The 19298-nt window shown below is 41.2% G+C and overlaps 1 protein-coding gene across 1 annotated transcript in view; it reads left to right on the forward strand.

Moving 5' to 3' along the window:
• The window catches only part of plxdc2b (plexin domain containing 2b), a 96524-nt gene that overhangs the window by 15954 nt on the left and 61272 nt on the right, over positions 1-19298 (forward strand). The gene's annotated exons all lie outside the window — the stretch shown is intronic.

Below are 19298 nucleotides of genomic sequence, written 5' to 3' on the forward strand. Positions count from 1 at the left end.
CTTTGTTTTGGTCTCCACCAACTCCTAAAAAAATATATAGTTGTATATAATAACAGTGTCTGCTGTTTGGTGCCAAGCAAACCAAAACAATAAAGTACCGTATAGTATAATAAAGTGTAGGTTTATCACTCTGAGCAACCCAATTTGCATGACACGTAGTCATAAGATCCATTTTATATCTAAAAATGTTGATTACAGCTGCTTTAAAGCAACACTAGAGCACTTTTCCCGCTTCAGTCCACCTACAGGTTGGAAGCGGAATTGTCCATTACATTACATTATGCAAGTTTGCCAGATCGGGTAGCGGATCTGTAGTTTGAATGAGACATAATGAGACATTACAACAGCGGTAATGGACAATTACGCTTCCAACCTGTAGGGGGACCGAAGCGGGAAAGGTGCTCTAGTGTTGCTTTAAGAAGTGTTGAAGTCGAATTGTGTGCAGGGATTGGATTAGATTGTTATTTAGCCTATTTAAATAGTCTTCAAAAATCCCACTGACTCCCACAAGCTTAAAATACGCTAAGCCAATATTTTTACATTAATGCTGGCATACTCCACGTGGTGAACATTAGTTCAGTTGGTAAGGGTCCGATGGTCGGCTCCAAATTAGATTCAGTTCCAAGTTAACAAAATACTCAGATCCAGGCGGCAATTTGAACTCTTTCATTTTTAAATAAGCAAAAATCAGTGTACAAAACATTAAGATCGTCATGACACAGAGATGGAAATCATTTCATTAATTTTTGTGGCTTTGGCGGCCACGTTGAGTTTGCATGCTTTCATGTTGATCGTGCATGCTGTAGCCCCTCAGGTCATATCTCAGTCTAACATACAGTACATGCTGGCAGGTAAATCACTTCCCCTGGCCCGGGTGACGTGGATTACAGTGCATCACCCCGGGGGGTTTTGCGTCCTGTGGCAGATTTGCGGTGACAGCCCACTGCCAAGACATGACAGTCGACACATCTGGCTTGATATGAGGCTACAATCGTGTTGTCAGGAAGGTAATTAAAGGCCCCTGCTTCCCTGACACCCTGACTGTCCCAGTCGGTGCCCGTGCTGAAGTGGACTGTGGAGTGATTGGCGGTGATCATTTGACCTTGTCTGTCAGGACATCTCTCTTTATGGAGCGATATCACTACGAGGACCTGATTGTCTTGGTGGTCGCAGGTTATCTGCTCAAATGGTAGATGTACTTAATCTGTCAAATGGCGTGTGTACTAGTTTAAATGTTGAGGTTTATTATAATAATATCCTGGAATATCCAATAGCTTTGAGGTGAGACTTTCTGAAATTTGTCAAATATATTTAACAGCATGTTTTGTACTTTCTGGTTGATGGGCTTCCTCCTGTCAGCTGTTTTAGTTTTCTGCTCAGTGAAATTCCTGGCAATCAGAGGGATAGAGCGATGGGAATAACATGTGGGACTGCACATCTGTCTAAAAGTGAAAAAAACAGGTCTGGCCTTGTAAAGAGGACAATGAACAGAGAAGGAGATGGAGAAAAGTTGGAGAGGGCAGGCAGTGGAGGAACTACATGGACTCCAGGGCTCGATCAGCTGGAGCGAGACCAGCTTTCTTTCAGCCACCATGCAGATTCACAACCTCGAATTCAGCTGCAAGAGTTGATTTTGTTAGCAATGAAAGCACAGATACTCAGCACAGCAACTTCTGAGAAATACAAGTTTAATGGCTGCAACTTTGAAAAGGTCATCTGAAGGGAACAGATAGACTCTAAATGTTGCATTACATGGAGTTTGGGGTGTGTTGGAAGAGGCCAAAGTTCAGACTGGAGCTTCCTATCATGAGCTTGTTAGCAGAGCAAACCTTTTCTCATGTGTCAGCAATATTCCCTCACCTCCTTGACTTAAAAGCGATTTTGCCTTCTCTCTCTCTCTCTCTCTCTCTCTCTCTCTAGCTTTAATACTCCTTCGCGCTGTCTTTAATAACCTAAGCACTCGAGACACACACACACACTCCCACACATGTAAACAGAGCCCACTCTCCCACCCTCCCCTTTTGTCATGAAAAGCTGAGGCTTAAAAAAAATATTGTACAGATGACTTGTTTTCTTCCAGCCTTATTTTTCCACTACTCCCCTTTTCCTCTCCTGCAGATGTGAAGACTTTTGTTAGTCACTGAACATCCCGGCCTTTCTGCAGCTCTTGGTAGCTTCAGACGTGTTGGCCAGAAATGCATTCATTTATTTTTATTGAATAGCACAGAGAGCGTAGGTGTTTCATTATAAATAAAGGTTTTTGAAAGGGTGGCATCATGCCTGCATTAAGGTTGCACTGGGAGAAAGGAAAATATATGGTTCAAGCCCAGGGAAAACTAGCATCTGTCCTGCGTGAGTGTCACTGAGCCAGACAGAGTTCCCTTACAGCTCTAAAACTGCTGGTCTGACCTCTGACCTTCCAGTGGAGGTGGGAAAAGAAAATGTTTTTTCTTTATGTACTTTCAGGATCTCACAGAGTTTTTCTCAAAGGCTCAAAATGAATGAATGTGCTAAATAATTTGGGACAATTGCTAGCCGCATTGATGGCAATATTGGTCTTTCAGTCGGTCCAGCCCTTTCTTCCAGACTGAAATATCTCAAAAGCTATTCAATGGATTACCATGCATTTTTGTACAAACATTCACGGTCCCCAGAAGATGAATCCTACTGACTTTGGTGATCTCCTTACTTTTGCTCTAGTGCCATATTTATAGTTCTTTCATAGAAATGTCTGGACTTACTTAAATATTTTAACATTTAGGGAATGACTGTTTGTTGGTATCTGCTAGTTCTAAATTGTTGTTTTGTGGAAAAATTGGTTTAAGAAATGTGGAAATTATTTGACTTTGAATCATTTTTTATGATTGTGTAATCACTCATGCTTTTAAGGGACTGGTCTGTGGGTCAGCATAGTATTGCAGTGAAAACGCCTCTGGGTTATGTGTTGTCGATACTGTTTAAAATGATTGCTGTTTTTGGAATAAGTGGAAATCATTTAAGATTTGTGAGAAAGCACTCACTTCAGAGAGCAACTAATTTTTTGATTTCCATCATATCTTTAATGGAAATTGTATCCTCTTTCATGCTTGATTGTGCTTGAATGTGTTGAATATTTTTAATTATTTGGATGTGAAGGTGTTCATTTTATTACATTTATGAATGAAGGAAATTGTCAGTGCATTTTTGCAATATGTTCAGTGCTTGTACCAGTGTACATCAGTCTGGATTAAAGATAATTAGTGGGAAGTAACTGATACCCAATTTTCCTCAATGGCAGCTGTCACACAGATGAGAGGAGACAAAGAGCAGATCATCTGAATATATTTCAGTGCGAGGACAAGCCTGTTAGTCAAGGTCATTTTCTCCACTTCACTGACAAAATCAAGAGACGCCGAGCAGAGCTGTCTCCGACGTGTTTCTGCATGTTTGTGTCTGAATGCTGACCCAGTTCCCCAGCTGACAGGGTCATAAATACAGCAACACACAACTGTACTGTCTTTGTGGACTCTGTTAAGGAGCCAGGGGTGTCATTACGCAGTTTTACACAGTGCTAGTCATGTGCTACTGTGAGACAGGTCTATACAAAACCTACCTGGCCTCGTTGTCTGCACTTCTAGAGGCCTGCAGAGAATAGGTTACGGAAGACAAATCACCACATCTAACTTCTGCGTAGCTACATTCCCACTGTGGGTTTGTTAGACTTTCTTTGCCTCCGAGTTTGATAAAACCTGTTGTAACAGATAAAGCTGCATTTACTGAATATTTACTTTTTATGTTTGAGTTTTACTCCGTTGAAACTGAAATATTTATATTTTGATCGAAGGTTTAAAAAAACTAAACAACAAAAAAAAAAACTTTTTCATACTACATTTTAGGCCCAGTCAGAGTATGATAGGAAATCAATTAGCTGTTGTACTTCAAGGTCACGGTAACTTTATTGTCCCCGAGGGGCAATTGTTTGTACAGCCAGCAGACAGACATAAGGACAAGACACAACAATACAGCAAAACATGGAATATTAAAGTAAGCACAATAGTAAATAAAATACATACATTTAAAACAGTTCTGGCAAATTGTTTAAAGTGGAAATGGAAGTCGGGATGAAAGAGTTTCTGAGTCTATTGGACCTGCATCTGGGCATGGAGTACCTACGGCCTGAGGGAAGTAGCTTAAACTGGCAGGACAAGGGGTGGCTAGGGTCAGCTGCAATGGATTGGGCCTTCTTTGCCACTCTGCTGGAGTAGATGTGGGAGAGAGTGGGGAAGTTGATGCCTGCCATCTTGCTACATGTCCTGACGATACTCTCTAGTCGTTTTTTGTTTTTTATGGGCAGAGAACCAAACCAGCAGATAAAACAGAAGGTTAAAACTGACTCAATAAAACAGGAATAAAACATTCTCATAAAAGTGGGGTCAATGTTAAAATTCCCCAGTTTTCCATAAAAGTGCATACGCTGGTGGGATTTGGCACAAACAGCATCAGTGTGTGGTTCAAAACATAGCTTGCTATCAATTATTGTGCCAAGGTACTTATATTTTTGTACTGTCTCAACAGGTTGGTCATCAATGATAGTGGGGGGAAGAGGAGGGCACTGTTTCCTAAAATCAATAATTCATTCTTTAGTCTTGGAGACATTTATGTTTAAAAAGGAGCACTTACACCAATCATTAAAATCCTTCACTATTGGTCCATCTTTAATCACACTTTCATTAAGAAGAGACACACTCACTATCTGCCAGATATTATGGCTATAGTTGGAGAACTAAAGAGAAAGTCTTGTTGATCTATTGTCTCCTTGCCAGCCAGTAATGATATGCTAATGCTGTAATTATTTCCCTTGTCAGACAACAAACTTTATCTTCTGTTTCCAAAGACAGAATTACACCTGAGAGATTTTAGAAGCAGATGGATTGCTAAAATCACTGCCCAAATGGCTATCATTATCTCACGCTAATCATTCGCTCCTGACAAATTTGGGCTGCTCACTTCTAAGACTCGTCAAATATTTCAGAAAGGATGAATTGTAGCATCAGGCATTTATATACCTCTCCATCAGTCCATTCTGCATAGTCTCCCTGTGTGTCTAAGTGTAAACCTGTCCCTGTGTTTTCTGTTTTTCTGTCAGTCTGTCTCCTGTGGTTGAATCCTCGGAGACAGATGGTGTGAAGTAAAAGGAAAGTGTCTGCTGCAGCTCCCGGTACAGCAGAGTGGCTCAGTCCAGCGTTCAACCCCCCCAGGGCCATTCCCTCCCCTGCACACAGCTCCCCTCCTTCACTATAATCTAGCATACACATTGAACTGTGGCAGGCAAGTGCCCCCTTTTTAAACACCTTGTTGCCTTGTTTATGGTACCTGCTTTTCACTCCTTTTTGACACATCAGCGGCAAAAAATCTTAAAAGAAAATGTATGATGAAATGAAATGTATGTTTTCACACCTGTTCCCGAGTCGAGCCGTGTGCATTTCATCGTGCGATAGTGTTTTAGGAATATCACCGCATTTTCATGTTTTATTCATGTGTTTGTTTGTAAGCATTTGCCTCCGAATGTGTCCTCCGTACAGCAACTGTAGACAAGAGCCGTGGTGGAAAGTAACTAAATACTGTTCATTTTGAGAGTATTTTATGTTCATGTTTCTTATACTTCTGGTCTACATTTAAGAGGGAAATATACTTTTAATCATTTATTTGACAGATTTAGCTACTAGTCACTTTTCAGGTTAAGATTTTATATTAAAAAAGCATATGACAAGTAATATAATATACATTATGTTAGATTAAAGGTGCCCTGCCACACAAAACCGTTTTTACTTGTATTTTTTTTAAATATGTTAGGTCCATATGTGTTTGTGTTATGTCGTGAATGTGAAAATGAACTACTACCTCCTCTGTCAGCTCTAGCCACTGAGAAGAAGTAAGCGGAGAAATCAAGCCAATTACAAAAGCTGGTCAGTCTGACATGGTGTTGCCTGAGCTCATTAATATTCATGAGCTCGCCCAGTTGCGCTGGGTAAAGGATGCTGATAGCCAGGCTCTCATTGGCTAGCTGTTAGCCAATCAGAGTCAAGCAGCTTAGCTCGTTGAATATTAATGAGAACTGGCACAAATTGAGCTGAGTCTTCCTGCAGGCTTTCTATACCATGCTAGAATGGCTTGAAACAAGGTAACCAAGGCATTTTTCCACAAAATATGTTACAGAGTCCACGGTAGAACTTCAGACATTACCACAAAGTAATGAAATACGTGTGGCAGGGCACCTTTAAACCAGTCGTTCCCAACATTTTGGGCTTGTGGCCCCTTACAGAAAAGTGTCTAGTTGGGGCTCTTTGTTACATTTCAGATCTCTGAGAGTTGTTAGCAGTTCCTCCAAGAGATTTTTCCTTTCCTTCCAGTTTAAGGCCCAAACGACAAATAAAATATTTAATATTTCACAAATAAATAGTTTTTCTTCTTCTTCATATATCAGTCACAGTATTTTATTTGAAATATTTTTAGTAAACTTTTTGTTATTTTTACGTTATATATTGGTACTTTACTCAAGTAAAGAATCTGAATACCTCTTCCACCAAAAGAGTGTAAAGGTATAAGTGCTGCCACCTTTCTCTTTCTTCTTCTGTCTGCTTGGAGAAGCTAGCCAAGGTTCTGTCGCTGCTGTGGGGCCCTAAGTTTGATCAATGAAGCCCAGAGAAGCAGAACATGGGGCCCAGTGCTGATGGCAGGGTGCCCAGAAGCATGGCATGAAGTGAGAGGGGGGGGCTGAGTCACACTTGAAAGTCCCAAAACAAGGAGATTTTCAAAGGCAGAGTGGGTTTGGGGCTAAGCTTTCCCATGAAATGTCAAGATTCTGCGACTATACTGCAACATTTCTACAGGCTGCATGTTATTTGTTGGAGCTTCTTTATTTAGTGTACAGATATGAGAGTGGTATCAATCTTTCCATCCAACTCTCTGCAAGAAATTTAACAAATGTATCTCTCAAAGTGTCAAACTATTTCTTTATCTGATGCAGGACTAGAAGGTTTACCAAAAAAAGTCTATTGATTGAAATGTTGTAATTAAATAAAGTGAGTACAAGTGAACAAAAAATGTGAAAATGTTTTCAAAATATAGAATATTATTATATACATGTCTTTGGCTACTGCCATCAATAATAGAGAGGAAGTAATTAATCACACGTAATATTTTAATAAAATGTTATGCATGTGAAATGTAGAAGCTCCCTTGACTCGATGATCTCACCCCGCCCTGATAAATAAATCAAGAAAGCCTAGGGCTCAAGCAGGTGTGAATATGAATCTCTCACTGACTCTCGCGCTGACTCCGAGCCAAAAACAAAGGCAGTGTTAGTTTCTCCCCCTGGAAAAATCAAGAGGGTTTGTAAGTATGGGTGGAGACTGCCAGGGTACATCCATATCTCTACTCAAATAACAACACAGCCACTCTTACTCCTCCTCCCCTCTTCATCTTCACCTCCAGAGCAGCAAACTAACTCTTATCCAGATATCTGCCTTAGAAAAAAGCAGCAAGGGACAAACAAAAGGAAGACAGAAAGTTGGAGGCTATTTTAGAACAAGTGGATGCCATTTGCATTCAAACCCAGTGTCTCCCAGGCTGTTAGTGGGCACTGAACTGTCTGTTTCTATTAAAGACTCGGTGCAGCCATGCTCAGCTGTACAAGACAAATGGTGCCATCAGTCCTGAAGTGTGCAATTACTCCAGTGTCCTCTACAGGGGTCAGAAATATGTTTGGGTTAGACGATCAATATGTGTATTTGAGGGATCAATAGTGCAACCACAGACAGAAGCAGAAACCCGTTGGCTATTGTAACCATGTACTTAATTTGTTAACGCTGAGGGGCTTTTACCACAAACATGCATGCCACCATGTCAACTTGCAGCTGAGATGCTATCCAGTGAGTGTTTGAGCCTGAGGATGAAGATGCAAGCCCCAGCATGCAACCTCACCTCACCTGGGACCTTTAAAGCCTACAGTACCTAAAAGGTTTCTCTACGTGCCCTCATGGAATAGGCGGCGTCAAAGGCTTGTGCCGCCTTCACGTCATGTTGTTTAGACCGTATCCGTGACCAAGCCGTAAGCATTGTTTAGTTCACTTCCGCTTTCTTATAGATTCTGTTTTCCAGATTATTATTTCCCTTTTTTGCCTGTTTTTTCGGATGCACTGACCCTAAACACCCATACATCTTAACAACCTGCACTAAAATCCTAGACCCTGCAGCTGCACCACACAGCTGTCCAGACCTACGACTGGGAGCAATAAACCAAAACAACCTGCTCTCTCAGACCCTGGTGACCTTACCAATCAACTCCCCTCACATATTACACAATCTGTCGCCTCTCTTTCCGACTCTATATCCGTCTCTTCCAATAAGAGAGTTCCTGAAAAAACTGCTGAATTTAATGCGATAGTCATACATCTTATCTCCAAGACATCAATTTAAATCACACCGAGGAAATCATCTCTGACATATAGACGCTGCCCGAAGAAATTTAATAGCTGAACTGTTTATTAGATTGTTCAAGTCAGCTGAACATATTCTTGCAGTCGCAGGTGTCATATTAGGTGCCATTACAGTTACTGGGGAGAAGTGCAAGGAGTAAAATAAAGGAGAAATTGTCTGAATTGCGTATTTAATTAATTGAATTAAGCTTGCTTAAGTAGAGACTTTTTGCTTTTCACTTGTCTTGTCAGAAAAGAAACGACGCATTAGCTCTGGTGGAATATTTTCTCTTCATAATTTTCATATAAGCAGGAGGTAAAGAGGAAATTGGAAATGCAAATATTTGGCAGTGTTTGCTGATTAAATGGAATTTGGAGGTTCTTAACAAAACACAATTTTCTACATACAGTACACAATCCCCTCTATAATGGGTATTTTTTTTGGAGGGAATCATCCATCTGTTGGGTGACATGCTGCTCTATAGGTCTCATTCTGCACAGCAAAGCGAGCTTGTTGTGTTGTAAAAAAATATTTAATATTGATTTCCTGTGAGTGACTGAAGTCTCTCTGAAGAATGGGAAGAGATTGAAGCAATTATAGACTGTGTGTAGCTTGGATGTGGCTCACAGTTTGTCAACAGATAGACAAAATGTGCTGGGTTGGGTTTGGCAGCTATAAGCCTGGGGAATGGTCCTCTCTTTGTCTTTGTCTCTCTCTTTCTGCTCAGTATGTACAGCAGAAGTCAGTCTGAAAATATATATTTTCCGACGTGCTTGTGGGATGCTGGTGCTGTAGATTTTTTCGGTATATTCAGTCTTTTAGCTTTATCTGGTTTGTGGGTGTAGGTGCCTGGAGGCTGTAGTCGGGCGGATATGGGATTTGGCAAGTTTTTGAGGAGTTTGTTTTATATTTTTCCACATCTTTTCCTGCAGAAGATTTCAAATCTGGGTTATATCTATGTTTACATCTGCTCACTGGGAAATTATCCAGATCTTGGAGGAAAAACATGTGTAATGCATGCTTTAATTTAAGAGGTTTTATATTACTTACAAGTATCTGAAGCAAATTAACTTGATTATAAGGAATTTCATATGTGGATATGAGGGCTGCTCTTAGTGGCGGAAAACCACACTACGTGTTATTGGTCGCATTTGTCATGATGGATTAGTACACACACTGTACTGAGAAAAGGAGGAGGCATCACTGACTAAACATTAGAAAATTCATATCAGCTGAGAAATAAAAGGTAGAGCCTGATTCTTGAAGCTAGCAATATCAATACAAGATTAAACTTCAATCAAAAACACGTCTTCTTTAATGGTACAGTAAACAGATCAGACAGTCGGCAAAGGAAGGGGGGCATGGGGAAGGTTTTTAGTTAAGAGAGTTCAGCTAAGTGTGAAGGGGCCAAGGACAATCATGTGGGTTGTAAACACCTTTGTTGAATAATTGAACCCACAGCTAATATCTGAAAATTACAGTACATTCAAAACAGCTAGCAAAGTTATTATTAGAGGAAATGTTTGGGCTGTAGAAATATGCAAACATATGTACACATTCAGACAAGGAAATCACAAATAAAGCTGGTTCTGTGGGAAATGGCAGGTCCACTTAGAGAACATTTAAGTGTGGCGAGGTTTGGCGGGGTGGAGGGGCGAGGGGCTCTCTGATGCTGATGGATTAGCAGGAGCGATGAAGACAGGCCCAAGGGCCCCGCCTGGCCTCGCCTGTAGTCCTCTGCCCACAAATACAAGTGGAAAAAAACACAGTTAATACACTCACACCAGCACTCAGACAATCAATCTCCACCTGCAGGACAAGTCACACATAAACACTGAGAACACGCTGCAGACACGTGCATACACATCCACACACCTTGGAACGAGCTTGTCCACACTACAGGGAATCAATCTTCAGTTAAAGCGGCGCTGCCTGGCACAGCTGTGCTATTTCTTACATATGGACTCTGAGTTGTGTCTCAGAATTAGATCGATCACTAAAGCACCCAGGCTGATCAATATGTTTAAAATGACTGTAATTTAGCCCCGGAAGCGGTTGTGATAATGGTGTCTGGATGCAAAGAGTTTTCTTTTCTTCACATTTTATTGTGAAATTTGTGAATTTAAAAAGATGAATAAGCTGACAAATGACACTGTCAGCTTATTAATATGACAGTGCTGCTTGCACAATTGACCTATACTGTCGTTTTATGGGTGAGGACGGTCTGGTTTTTTGTAGGACTACATTTGTTAGAACTTTGGCAAATGGGCACCATTGGAACTATGCTGAATAAGCTATTAGCAGTTCCTGTTTGCCCTGTACCCATTAATGTACAGATAGTCTATATCGATGACGTTCCACTTCTATGATTGTTTAGGTGCTGCTGGAAATTCTGCCGGATGTCCCTCTTTTTAGGCCGGATGTCCGCCATCATCCGCTTTCTTTGTGTTGGAATTCTAAACTCCGGTCGATTTATGAGGACTATGGTTAACTGCTCCTCAGATCTCTGCAGGGTAAATTGAGACAGATAACTAAATATGTCCAATCGTAATTTTCTGTTGCACGACTAAAAGACCTTTTGAACGTACACATGCTCCACCAAAACTTCCTGAGGCTATTTACAGCGGCACCGCCATTGTGTTCGGGGCTTAGCACGGCCCAAGACGATTGTGATTGGTTTAAAGAAATGCCAATAAACCAGAGCATGTTTTTCTCTCCATTCCAGAATGCTGTGTGGACTAACCAGACCCTCCTCAGCAGCAGTATTGAGGAAGGTCTGGCGATGTGAGACTAATGTACAGACAACTATCACTGGGTTGCTTTGACATTTAGCAAAACTAAAAAAGGTGAAGATTTTTCGGTTACACTTTACTTGTCCTGTCGATCCCTCTCTATACTTCAGTACATATGTGACCATTTCCATTTGTAAGGTCTGTTAAGCAAGCACTAAGAGGACTGTGGGAACAGTGAAAGGACAGACGTTGTGTTTTCACAGAGAGATTTAGGTAGAGGGTGAGAGATGCTGGGCTTTCGTCTGTGCAAAGACGGCTTTGGCTAGCCGGTGACCTGTAAGAGTACAGTAATATTACCCCAGGTAATGGTCTGCTCTGGAGGTAGGAGACATAATCTGTTACAGGAGGTCCGGTGTTCAGTGATACATTGCCTGAGCTCTCTCATGGTAGAGCGATCCAAGGCCTCGGGGCTCCTGAGCCGAGCTGCTCATTCGCAAAGTTGAGTTGAGTGAGAGCCAACAGCAGCGCCTCATAGTCCTGCAGTCAATCACTCAATCTCCTGAAATATGAGACAGACACTGTGCCTGACTGGAATCCTGAATTCCTAAACGCCTGTGTCACATTTTCTCTTAGTGATCCTGCTGCCTTCTGACGGCCTGCAGCTCTGTGTGCCTGTCTGTTTGTCTCTTTGCCAAAGCATTTTTTGTATACACTTCCTGCACTGACCAACGCCGGAGCCAAGACAACCACCAATTACATAAAGAAAGCCGCGGTGGTGACAGCAGACTCCATGATGGTTTACTTCAGCACTTTAAACCCTGTGTTTTGGGGTTTGATACTGTGTGCTCCAGGATGTTCCTGGGTGCTTTGTGGCTTAGCCTGCTTGGAGTTTGTGTCCAGTGTATTTAGCTGTTCAGCAGATGCTCGGAAGGGAAATTAGCAATAACAATTATATTCTTCAAGGTAAAGCCTTGATTAAAAATCACTGGACCTAAAACTGGACACTGTCTACTTCATAATTCCCCTTTAGTCTCGTTGCCTCTGGCCTCCTTCCTTCCTCTAACACGCAGTCCTGACACCTGTCCTCTTCACAGGCGGCAGGTTTCTCCAGGCACAGCGAACGAAACATTAGTCTCCTTCTAATGAATTCTCTCCACCTTCCATGCTTGTAATTAACACTTGTGAAACTTCAAAAATTGGCTTTTATTTATAGTCCACCGTTTCACAGCTGCCTCTTTTCTCATTTGGACGCCATACATTTGAGCGCCTGCTCGCCACACATTATGTGTCAGAGATTGTTTTGTCCCTGGTTGGTTCTCTTATTCTGATGTTGCCAGGAACCTTTCTGATGTAGTTATAGAAGGCTCAAAGTTCAATGTCAACTGTTTAAATGATAATGTGGCACATTCAGTTAGTTTTGCTGAAATTCAAATGTGTCTTTGTGCTTTGTCTCTAACCCAAAGGAGGCCTTGATCCACCTGTGGATTACTGAAGTGAGAAATCAGTAAATAGTGCAATATAATATTCTCAACAAGCACAAGAGACACACGCCTCTACAGTATTTGCAGTCCTGATCTGAACCTCAGGGTGATGTTTGTGTTGCAGTGCTTTGACTTGGAAAGATGTGACTAATTGTTGGCCAAACAAAATCTCTGGTGCAATGGAGTGTTCACGACAGGAGGACTTTGCCTGGAGGGAAAGTCATTGAATTTTCTGTAAGAACAATGGTTTTGTTCATTGTGCACACTCCAGCAGTATTTCATTTTCTGTCTTAACTTGTCTCATGCACTGATTATGTGAGAGTTAGATGCATCTCACGTTTAATTTTCCCTTTTATCACGCTGTTCATCTCAACCTTATGAGGACTGTTTGAACCTGGATCTCTTGGTGCTGCCTGTCTGTCTACCTGTGTTTAACTTTCTCCTGCAGTCTGCTTTTCGACTTTATGTGTTTGCCTAATGACAGGCTTCGTTTTTTAAAAGAGGATGTGTAAAAAGCAAGCTACGGCAGGTTAGGAAAGCACACTTTGCTCTGAATAATAATTTCAGACAGTTGCATGTCTGGAATTTGTGTGGAGTAATGGTTAATGTGTCTCTCCACCCCAGGCGACAGAGATTTAAAGGGTCTGAAGTTGGATTGGCATCACACATGATGTGCATTTAAATAACTCAATTAATATGAAAATGAAGCAGTTGTATTTCATTTGCTCTATGTAATCTGTAATCTATTAACACACAGTGAGAGATAGAGAAGCTTGTTTAAAGAACTCTCATCTTGTCCGTCACAAGATCAAACCAGCAGCCATCTCCTGTTAAACCCAATTTATTAACTTATCAGTCACATGATTATCTGAGTTTATCTGCCTCTTCATTTTAGCATCAGAAGGCTGACGCAGTAACACTGTCAGCATTTTTGAACGTCAGTGTTTGGTGCCCTGAGATGACCCTGAACATAATTTGGCTTGTGAAGACCCAAAAATTGAAAACAGTGCTTGTTGGTGTGTCAGTGTCAAACACTTCTTTATGCACCAACCTGCCTTAGAACGCTGAGTAATAATTAGTTGATAGAATTAGTTAGCAGAAAATGAATGACAGTTCAGAATGAAAATGAATTGATAGCCGATTGTAATAGAAAAAATGTAAAACATTCTCTATTTTCAGCTTCTCAAAAATGAGAATTAGATAATATTCTCTGGTTTATATAATGCTGAATGTAATATCTTTGGGTTTTGGATCATTTGTCAGACAAACCGAGCAGTTTGAAGATGTCATATTGGTCTCTGGGAATTGTGATTAGATTTTTTTCTAGACTAAACATTCAATAGACTAATGCAAAAAACCGATGAATGCATCAGAGGCAGTCCACATTCAGTCACTGATTTTCATCAGTTACACACACCCATTCATTTTGCTGCAACAAATCATTCCTGAGTACAGCCAAAAGTTCTGCAAGTTGCAAGAGTTGGTTCAATGAACAATGTTTCTGGATAGAAAAGTTGTTGTAAAACCATTACAAAATATTGTACTGTAGGTTTTACTGAGAGCATCATTTGCTGGCATTCTTTGTGTGTGTGTGTGTGTGTGTGTGTGTGTGTGTGTGTGTGTGTGTGTGTGTGTGCGCGTGCGTGCACGCAGTGTGCGTGCATGCGTGTGAAGTGCTTCTCCTGAATAATGTTCTCAATGAATCTTTGCTACTGAACAGAACAAGACACACTGAATGGAGGAAAAATTGTGATATTCTCTTTCATGATCTGGAGCTATTAAGTATAATACTTAATCACATTGTCTGTTCTTTATGTAAGAATCTGTTGAGTTCTGCTCTAACAAGAGGCCCTTTTATAACACAGATTATCTAAACTGTGATTTTTTTACTGTTGTTTTGAAGCTAAACTGAGAATGAGAAAGCCCCCCAGAAAAAAAACTGGGGGGTTTCAGCAAAAGTTACATCAACTTAATCTGTGTTGAGTTGATCTGCCCAGAGCCTGAGAAAGAAGGTCCTCCAGCGTGCTTGGCAGGGTCTGCTGGTACACTGATAAAACAGCTTTCAGTGGGCACTAAATGAAGCACTCTGACACCCAGAGATAGAAAGGCGAAGAAACCGTGGGGGAATGTGACTTTTGTATCCCTTTTTCTGCTGAAATCATGCATGCCACACACATACTAGCATGCACAATTGCAATGAAGCGTTTCACCTCTTCTACGTTCCAGTCATGTGTGGCAGTCTCCTGTCAGCAACACTGAGTCAGGTGGGAACAGAGAGAAAAGAGGGGAAAACAAGCAGGGACTGAATGAAAGAAGGGGTGCAGACAGCACCTTTATTCTGTGGTTTTATGACCTCCTAAACGTCCTTGAAAGGTTTTAGGTGGAACCAAATTACAGTCCCTCTGGTGTTTGTGAATCAGAGGTGTTGACAGGCGTGAGTCCGGCCAACAAGGCTGCTCGACAGAGTCAGGGCGAAGGTATGCGGGGGCTTTCAGACGCACTGAAAGAAAAGTAGAGGGGAAAGATTTCCTTTCACACAAAAGCCGAGGAACAGTCTCGCACTGGGGAGCAGCCTTGTCCTGCTGTGGGGTTATTTTAGGTGTCCCTCAGGGGTCTGACCTCATTCCCCTTCCGAATGCTTGACAAAAGACCCAGAGTTTCCCCTGGATAATAAGAGAATTTGCTCCCTCTGAATCTCAAAGGTAGTGTACACAAGAGAAATGCAGGTGCATGTGCTCCTTTAAAGGGTGACTCATCATGGGCGTTCACATAGGGACATGCTGGGAAAAGAGCAGCCATTTATTCACAGCCCCTATGTTGTTGTCATGGTATATTTTAAAGCATCTGCTGTTGGCCAGCTTTCTATCGTATATTGAGTAACTGACAAAGATCCTTTAAAGGATGAAAATAGATGTGTCGCTGCCTGTTGGATGAGAGTATATAATGTGGGTGTGACTAATGACCATTAGGGATCGAGTGTCAGGTGGTGTTAATGGTAAGAATGAGACAGTGAGTGAATGGTTGGCCAGGGGAGTTGCTGCAGACACCAAACAACAAGACCGATATGATGCACATAGAAAGAGAACTTGATTGTGCAAAGACTGCCTTGTCTGTGGTTAACTTAAAGCTACCCTCAGGAATTTGTGGCCGCTAGCGGTTGTAACGTTTGCATTTATGCATGTATTGGGGGAGTAAAACACGAGCCATTACTGCACAGCTTGTACAGCTAGATTGTTTAACATAGAGGCTTATCTGTTCCCTCAGACGTGTGTGAGACGGACACCTGTAACAAATACTCCCAAATTTTATTTCGTATAAATCAGTGGTACACGGAAAAGGTTTGAGCCTTGATTTAAAAGAACAGAAAATTTAGACTGACCTCAAATTTTCTATATTTTGTTCAAAAAATGCGGTGAATAAAACATTACTGCTTCTCTATGCTTAGTTTTACGTTTTAGAGAGACCTGTAAAGGCACCATTATGTAGTTGAGCCTACTAAAGATAGAATCATTAACAAGTCTTGCTGAGACATGCAAATTGCACTCAGACCCCTTTCATACTTTGTGCTTGTGCCTTCTGCTCAGTTAAATTATTTCAGTGCACATCAACACCCATCTCTATGCACAGATTGGTCTCTTCGCTTCTTGCTTTGCCAATGGTCATTATAAAGTGAATCTATCAGCTTCCACTTTTAGGCGAATTAGCATCTAAAGCCCCTCCACATGCTCTCTTCTCGTCTCATGAGAACCACAGGTCGGGGGGCCCAGAGAGAGGAGGAGGATGAGAGAGGAGGAAGAAATGTGAGCATTAGAGAAAAGAGAAAGATGGGAAAGGAGTGGAAAACTCTGCTGTTTAAACCCAGTGACCTCTGTCTCATAAAAGAAGCAACATAGAATAATAGTAGAGGAATCAGCAGTATTTTCAGTTCTAGAGCCAAACAATTTGCATCGCTGCAACAGCATGCAAGCACTTTGTAAACTTTGTGTTTGGATGAGTGCTATAAAAATTAAGTTTATTGCTTATTGTCTTTATCCGCTTAATCCTATTAGAGTCATGGGAAGCAGGAGCTTATACAATCTGAAGGCAGGGAAACAAGTCTGCAGTCCATCACAGGACGAACAGATAAACAGACCATCTCTGCCTACTCTCATTCATACCTACACGCCATTTAGCATCTCTAATCCATGTGATTTGGGGAAACCCATCTAAGCAAGCAGAGAACATGCATTCTTTGTCAGGTTTAAAGTTTATCATAGATATTTTATGCACTGGTAGGCAGGATTTTGTAGCCTTTTGAATCAGAGCTGTGATACAGAGAATGCTACTTCATGGTTAAATGCAGCAGTGATAGAAGAAGTACTCAGTATTAAAGTAAAAGTACTTGTTGGGGAGAATAGTCCCTTTCAGAGAGTTCATATATTATTGGAATATTATTACTGATGCTGGTGGAGGTGGAGCACATTTTAAGTACTTTATATACTACTTTAATCTATTGCACCATATCATGTTTTATAAATTTATTGTATGTTTTGTTTTTTGTAAAAATCTGAATCTGTAAAGTAGTTACTCCAGATGTCAGATTAATGTAGTGGAGTAAAAGTACCAAATAAAGTACAACATTTCTCTATGACAGTGGTTCCCAACCTGGGGTCCGGGGACCCCTCAGGGGGCAGCAAAGATCACAGGGGATGTGCAAGTCTTTATCTGGTTTGAGGTTGAGGTAAAAAAAAATTTGCACGTTATACAAATTATGATAATACACTAGAATATATAATGTATACAAACGTCTGTATAAAAACTATATATTTTCGTTCTCGCTTAAAATTGTAGGCAGGCTACTTAGTAGGCCAAACCTCCGGGACCTCTTAACCTGGGACCCTTGCTGTCATCAGGTCAGCTGCTAGCTGCTATCATCCTCGTTTTTCCTGCCGCCACGGCATCACTGTTTTATGAATGAAACATGGCGGAGAAACGTAAAAGTGCTGATAACTCCTCTGTATCAAAAAAGAAAGTAAGGCTCTATCTCGAGAGTTACCTCAACTTTGGTTTCGGAGGGGGGGCTCAGCTTTTCTTAGATATAAGTAGGGGGGGCGCCAAGGAAAAAAGGTTGGGAACCACTGTTCTATGAAGTACATTAGCATACAATTGAAATACTCAAGTAAGGTACCTCAGATTTGTACAGATTTGTATTAAGTACAGTACTATTAGAGTAAATGTACTTGTAGTTACTGTACATTCCTCCACTGAAGAGGAAACAAGTACAACATAACTCTGTTTTAACATATTTTCACTTTCTGATTGACCATTGTTATTATAACCTGATCTCACAGAATTCCGTGAAATGAACACGGCCCCTTAACTCAAAATCTGTGGCAGTTTCACGGAATCGCAAAAAATTACGTGATGGGCCCACGGAAGAATTCCATGAAATGAACACGGCTCCATTAAGTTAAGGAAAAGGTCGTGGGTGGGCTTACGTTTTCAACAACAGGACGGTTGGGTTTAGGAAAAGAAGAACGGGATGGTTGGGTTTAGGAAAACAATAACGGGACGCGGGACAACAACGGGACAGTTGGGTTTAGGAAAAGAAGAACGGGATGGTTACGGTTGGGTTTAGGGAACGTGACACGCGGGACACGATCCCCGGTCTCCTGTGTTTGACCCATCCACCACCCCAACCAACCTCCTTACGCGGATTTTCGGGCTTTCATACTGCTCGCTACCGTAGTCACTCATAATGCTACGTCATCTTCTCATTGACTTTACATTGGCATTGTTTTCCGTGGTGGTGGCACGGATTGTGTGAAAATTCCGTGCCACCACCACGTAATGCGGTGTTATCAGTTTGTGATCATTTCACGGAATTCTGTGACCAGGCTGGTTATTAAATTACCTTGCATAATATATACAGTACGTTGCTTGTAAAATGGCATCCTTGACAGTTCAAAATCAACAGATGAATTTAGTAGTTTAGCTTTTGAATTTGAGCTTTCACAATACAAATACTGAGACAGAGACCCACCTTTTCAGGAGGTCTTGGTCGGGTTATTTGGCCCAGTTATTTGATTTGCATCTGGGTTTGACAGATACTTAACAGCTTTTACACCAATCTAAACAAACAAATCAATCAAAGTGAACACACCAGAATTTGTTTAATCAAACAGGTTAGGTGTTAGTCAGAAGGAGCACCGTGATGCTTATTTTGTTGAACAGAAAAAAATAATTAATTTTATTTCCACCTCTAGAAGGAAGGACAGAACTTATATTTCAGTTTGAGGCCTTTTTCTCCCTTATTCTGATTCAATTTAATCAGCAGATTTCCCCCGAATATAGCAGTCTGTCTCAGGCTCGGTTAATCGAGTTAGTGTTTACATTAACACAGAACCATTTTTCACCCGTCACCAGCGTCTCATTTCAGACTCAGGGATAGTTGATGATTGTATATGACTGTGGCCCACTGGTCTGTGTGATGGCTGCTGAGTCATTGCTAATGTGCATCTGTTTTAGGCAGTGAGATTTCTCCCCTGAGCAGTGAGAAAAGTCTGCAAAGACAGTGAGTTATGAGGAAGCGGTACAAGATTAATGGCTTGAATAGTCCCTGTCTTTGTAATTTGACTATTGCCTTAGT

This window comes from Sander vitreus, chromosome 22 (genome assembly GCF_031162955.1).
Source record: "Sander vitreus isolate 19-12246 chromosome 22, sanVit1, whole genome shotgun sequence".
Classification (NCBI taxonomy): domain Eukaryota; kingdom Metazoa; phylum Chordata; class Actinopteri; order Perciformes; family Percidae; genus Sander; species Sander vitreus.